Source organism: Mirounga leonina, unplaced genomic scaffold, assembly GCF_011800145.1.
Source record: "Mirounga leonina isolate KUSES-001 unplaced genomic scaffold, KU_Mleo_1.0 Mir_129, whole genome shotgun sequence".
In the NCBI taxonomy this organism is placed as follows: Eukaryota; Metazoa; Chordata; class Mammalia; order Carnivora; family Phocidae; genus Mirounga; species Mirounga leonina.
In genome coordinates, this window is record NW_023270323.1 from 46661549 (window position 1) to 46667967 (window position 6419).

Below are 6419 nucleotides of genomic sequence, written 5' to 3' on the forward strand. Positions count from 1 at the left end.
TGAGGGGCAGGCAACTAATCTAATATGCAAGGGGCCTGCTGAAATACTCTCCGGGATGGCCACAGGCAGCACCATTTTCCTGCTCTCCCTTTGCCTCTTCCAGCTCACCAGTATCACCAGGAAGGGACTCAGACCCTCCTCTGGTACCCTGATTTTTGCACCGGCCCAAGAGGCACCTCTAGACCGCCTGCCTCAGGTGGCCGGTGGGGCTTACATCTACAGGCCTTGCAGGACTGTAACCAATGGAGAAACAGTTCCTTACCAGCTACTACCACCAGGGTACAGCAAGAAGGGCCGTCTTTCTGTGAACAAACTGTAGCAGTGCACACTCAGAAAAGTTCAACTGGAAGTTAAACTGGGACACAAATAATCTGAAGCATCTGGAACTGGCCACTCATGAGCATTCTGTGGAAGTAGGGCCCCGTGCTGAAGAACAAGATTCTAACTCTCCATTTCTTCCCAACCACTTTCCCCACCAGGGATATCTTTTGTGGCTTGATACCTAAGTAATCTTCCACAAAGACCATCTATGTTGACTGACGCCGACTACAGAATGAACAGAATCCTGCCTCTGAAACAATGTTGTATCTGTAACCTACAAATGAGGAACAGAACACCCCAAAATACAAAAAGGCTACATACGCTCGCATTCAGACTGAAGACTGGGGCCAGTTCATGCACATGTGTGACATAAATCACACTGCCCGTGGTGGACAAAAAGATGCAATGAAAGCTTTGAAGTAAAGGATTTCCAAAAAACTACAATCATAAAGAAATCCAACTTGTCTTGTCACTTATTTTTTTTTTAATTCTTATTTATTCATTTATTTGACACACAGAGAGAGAGAGAGACAGCGAGAGAGGGAACACAAGCAGTGGGAGTGAGAGAGGGAGAAGCAGGCTTCCCGCAGAGCAGGGAGCCCGATGAGGGGCTCGATCCCAGGACCCTGGGATCATGACCTGAGCCGAAGGCAGACGCTTAATGACTGAGCCACCCAGGCGCCCTGTCTTGTCACTTATTGACATGTGCACACAAGACTGTAGCCCAAATTTCCAATCTCTGATTGTGAAGAAGGAATTCATTAAAGATAATCTAGTTAAGCTGCTGAATCCCAGATACATTCTGCCATTAGACATGCAGAATAGAATCTTAAATTTCATTAAGATTTGGTCACCGCGTTTCCCAGGAAGTATGGATGTCAGTGAAGTGAAGAAGTGTACCTTGACCTTCTTAAGGAAGGTGTTCAGTTTCCTCCCTCAGATGCTGAGGCTGAATCAGCAAGACAAGAGACTGCTCGGGTCTCATTGACTCCTATTGCACCAGCTCCTCTTTTGGTAATTATTCTCCAGAGCTCTACTATCACACTGGTCCCAAACCAGACTGGACAATTACACAGTGAATTGGATACAGTGAAAATGAATGTGAGGGTGCTGTCCACCACACTGATGCAGACCCACTGTATTCCTGGGTCTGAAAATCATGAAGACAAAGAGAGTTTGGGATGAGCACTTTGTAAGATGGGTCAGGAGATGCAGGACAGGACCATGGACCTGCTACTCATGGTAGTGGAGACTGAAGATCTAACTGGAGCTAATTCAAGAGAACGAGGATTTAAATAATGCTATCCTTGGATGAGAGCTTTACTCAAAAACAGCAAAGGATCCTGGAGCAAAATAAGAACCAGAGGGAAGATGCCAGTAGCACCAGCGAACATTCTGTCCCATCCTGTGAGCCCCTTGACCTAAGTCCCAGCCCTTCAATGCATGGGGCCACTCTGGGAATGCTCAGCACCATGAATGCTCAGCTTTCAGACTTAAAGTCCTGCTGTAACAAACAACTTGAAACCTAGTCTTCATCCACAGGTGGATTTGTCAGCCTCGGTAAATACAGAAACACCCACGTTTACTTAAAGGACCAGCCAAAACCTCACCTGAAGTCCTACATGTGAGAGTTTTCCAGAACATTCAAATACAGTGTTACTACTATAACCAGTTAGTCTACAGACCATTCCAGAAACACCGTCAAGCCAGAGACCATCATCCTTGCCCAGCAATCACTCAACAATGACAAAGAATGATCTCCAGCCACCCAATTACTACAAGGTAATGGAGTTTGATCCCTCAGCTCCTGCTGTCACTATAGAAGCTATGATAAAAAAAATTGATGTTTATCATCACAAAAGAGCTGTAAGTCATAGTGACTGTTGAGGTGAAAGTGGATGACTGGCACATTAGCTACATTAGAGGTGCCAATTCTCTAAAAGGTAGAGGGCACCTGGATGGCTCTGTCGGTTAAGCATCGGCCTTCGGCTCAGGTCATGATCCCAGAGTCCCGGGATTGAGTCCCGCATCGGGCTCCCTTCTCAGCAGGGAGTTTGCTTCTCCCTCTGCCCCTCACCCAACTCATGCACGCTCTCTCTCTTTCTCCCTCTCTCAAATAAATAAGTAAAATCTTAAAAAAAAAAAATGTAGATCCTGGGCAGCTTTGAAGCTCAGAAGACAAGACCTACCTGTGCATCAAAACCACAGTGGAACATTTCTCCTCTGCAATAATGAAGTTTAACAGAATAGTAACGGCTCCAGAGTAACATTAATGGTTGCTAAGCACAGCACCAGCTTTACCTCAAAAGACCTTGGTTTAACATATACTCACTTAAAACTTCAGCAGAAGAAAAATTTCTTGTACTAATGCAAACCAGTTTAGTTATAGCATCTTACGGTTCACAGGCCTTCCTACATTTAGAAGAGAAGACATCACAAGCTGTGAGAAGAGCAGAGGAAGATTATTTTATTACAAAATAATAAAACTATGGAGTGCCTTCATTTAACTAAAGTTGAATGTAAAAGTCAATTTGTACTTCTTAACAGATGAACATAGAGGAAGGGAAGGAAAAAGAAAATAAGGTAAGAACAGAGAGGGAGGCAAACCATAAGAGACTCTTAACTACGGAGAACAATCTGAGAGTTGCTGGAGGGGCGAGGGCTAGGGGGATGGGCTAAGTGGGTGCGGGCATCAAGGAGGGCAGTTTTGGGATGAGCACTGGCTGTTATATGTAAGTGATGAATCACTAAATTCTACTCCTGAAACCATCACTACACTATATGTTAACTAACTTGAACTTGAATAAAACCTTGGAAGAAAAAAAAGTCAATTTGTACTTCTTTATAAATACTCTTGCTTAGAATTATCACTTGTAAAAAGCTTGATGATTGTAGTTTAAGCATATTTCAGGCACCCTGAAGAGGTCACTGGACTCTATATCAGGTTGCCTTTGATTCTTTGTGATTCTCTGTTATTCTTTAAAATGTTAAATGTTCCTTTCTTTCCCCCTTTTTACTGCAATTTAATATTTCTATTTGGTACAAAGACTAACCGGGAAACATCCAGAATAAATTGTGTTTATGTCACAAATTACAATGACAAATTACCGTTAAAACAACAACAAAAAAAATGTAGATTCGGCCCATGTTCATGAAGTACAAACTTCTACTACTCCTGGTGTAAAAGAAAGTGAAGAACTGGGTTTATGTCTCAGTTCAGTTACCTCTGCGCCTTAGAGCGACACCGCAACTTCCGAGACTGCTTCTTCGCGGCACGATGAGGCTCGCCGTATCAACTCCATCTTCCTCGACGGGTTTCTAAAAGAGGCAACGAATGTGAACACACTTTATAAACCACACAGTGCTCTACAGACAGAGCTTCTAATATTTGGCACGGAGGAAGTGCTCAAAAAGATCTCTGTTGAACGGATAAAAGAGTAGGATTCTAATTCCCTCGCATTCCACCTGGGAGCCCCACGGCTGGCTTCCTTCCAGCACGCTGCCAGGCTGGGGCTCAGTCTAGCAGTCTGAGTAAGAAACAGGAGGACTGAGTGTGAAGCGGAGGCACACTCCGCTGTGACAAACAGCACCGCAAAAAGACAAGAATTCTGTCTCCCGAGGTCAGGGCTTTCCGCTCGCACGCCGGGAGAAGTCTCCAGAAGCCACTGCTCTCATTGCCTGGTGGCGTCTGAAAAATTGCTCTTTACCAGTGATGCCTCAACAGACATGATCTGTATGGTGACATGCTCCAACGTTCCAGTGAGCTCTTACACATGCTCTCCCTGCAAGCCGACTGGTCTTCAGGTATCCCGGAAACACTCAGAGGAGGGGGGTGCGCGGTCCCCTCCTCACTGATCGAAAATCCAAAAAGCTCTGGAAACCAAGTTTCCTCCCTACCCCATTTGGTGGTAAAACCTGACCTGAACCGACAATGCGGCTGTTTATGGTCTGTGCTTAGTCCTCCTGGTGCATTTCACTCAGTAGAAACATGACGGCGTTTGATTATCGGGTGCTACCGAGACCCCGCTGGTGGTGTTACACAGCAGACCGTGCATGCGCTGAAGGGCCCCGCCGAGGCTCTGCTATGGGACTACTGCAGATCTGTAAGGTTTGTCAAAATCTATTAAGGAGTTTCTGTGTATCAGAAACCATTCTAAATCCTTGGCATGGATTATCTGAATCAATCTTCACATAATCTAAACATCTGTCTCATTTTACAAATGAGGAAACTGAGGCACATGTAATTGCCCAAGTCACACAGCAAGTAAGTAGTGGAGCTGGGGATTGAAACCAGGCAGGCTGACTCCAGAGTCTGCCTCCTCCCTTGGCAGCAAACTCATCTTGGCAAATCCTACAGGAGTCAGCAACAGGCAAAATGAGCTGCCCCTTAGGAGACATATTCAAAATCTGGGGTGACCGTGGTATTCAGTAATTTCTACTTGTACTAATTAGGATCCTCCAGAGAAACAGAACCAGTAGGGTATGGCTGTGTGTGTGTGTGTGTGTGTGTGTGTGTAGAGAAAGAGATTTTAAGGAAGCGACTCACATATTTATGGAGGTTGGCAAATCCAAAATCCTGAAATCTGTAGGGCAGGCTGGCAGGCTAGGGAAGAGCTGATCTTGCAGCTTGAGTCTAAAGGCAGTCTGGAGGCAGAATTCCCTCTTCCTGGCAGGACTTCTGTCTTTTTCTCTGAAGGCCTTCAACTGATTGCATGAGGCCCATTATGGAGGGTGATCAGCTTTACTCAAAGTTTACGGACTTAAATGTTAATCACATCTAAAAAATACCTTCACAGAGGCGCCTGGGTGGCTCAGTTGGTTAAGCGTCTGCCTTCGGTTCAGGTCATGATCTCCAGGTCCTGGGATCGAAGCCCCATGTTGGGCTCCCTGCTCAGTGGGGAGTCTGCTTCTCCCTTGCCCTCTGCCTCTCCCCCCTGCTTGTACTCCCTCTGTCTCTCTCTCTCAAATGAATAAATAAAATCTTTAAAATAAATAAATAAATACCTTCACAGCAACATCTAGAGTGGTATTTGACCAAATATTTGGGCCTAGCCAAGTTGACACATAATATTAACCATCATGCTGCTCTTAACATTATCCAGTCTGAACTGGGTGGGTTTATGCTTAACATTATCGTTTTATGAGATTGAAAAATGAGCAACTTAGCAGACAATTCAATTTTGCCCCTGAAGAAAGAGATGCTTCTGATTGCAGGTTCCCTCTGACCCACCTCTGTGCAGACAGGGTATGGGAGTCAGTAAGATACAAGTTGGGCCCTTCACTTTCACTGCAAAAAGCTGCCTCCTGCATCTACGACATTGCATCTGTTAAGTACTGCTCAGTTCACAAATGACAGAAATCCAACTTGAACCAGATTAAGCAAGCAGAGGCTTATTATCAGGATGCTGGGACTAATGAAGATAAACAGAGCCTCTCCGTCCTCCAATGCTTAGAGTCAAGCAACTAGCAGACATTTCATTAACATCAAACAAGGAAAGGGGCAGCTAAGGAATGAAGCAGAAATTTCTGGCCTCGCCCAGCTCCTGAATGTGACCTTCAGCCCCCATGCCCTGCAGCCATTCACCACCAACCACCCCTGGCCCACGGGATGCGGGATCAGGGAGTCAAGAAAGTCCTACACTGTAACTACTTTTTCCAAATTAGGACAGAAGTGAACTGAGGGTAGATCTTTATATATCCCATCTTCCAACTGGCAGAAAAACAGAAATGGCTCCTAGGAAGGGACGGATGAGATAGGTGACACCCATGGCCCATTCTCTCTGCCAGAAATGAAGGCTTCAGGGCCCTTCAGTGACTCTAGGGCCTTGGGTGGGGGTGGGGGGTATATAATCTGGAGTGTAGGGACCCCAGCCCATGAGAATATAATCTACCCTCATAGGTGGAGTGAATTCTCATAAACAACATTTGACAAAATCAGATTATAGAACAGAAGATGGGTGTTCTGATAAAGATTTCTCATAGCTTCAACCATGTTTTTTCCCCATTCCCAATGGTACAAAAAAAGAGAAAAAAAGGCTGAAAGAAAACTAAATATCTAGGCTTCAAATAACTGAGAGTGGGAAATGATGGAGTTTCAG

At 45.1% G+C, this 6419-nt stretch overlaps 1 pseudogene; it reads left to right on the forward strand.

Moving 5' to 3' along the window:
* Window positions 1–639: 639 nt before the first annotated feature.
* On the forward strand, window positions 640–2208 carry LOC118010895 (annotated as a pseudogene).
* The last annotated feature ends 4211 nt before the right edge of the window (window positions 2209–6419 follow it).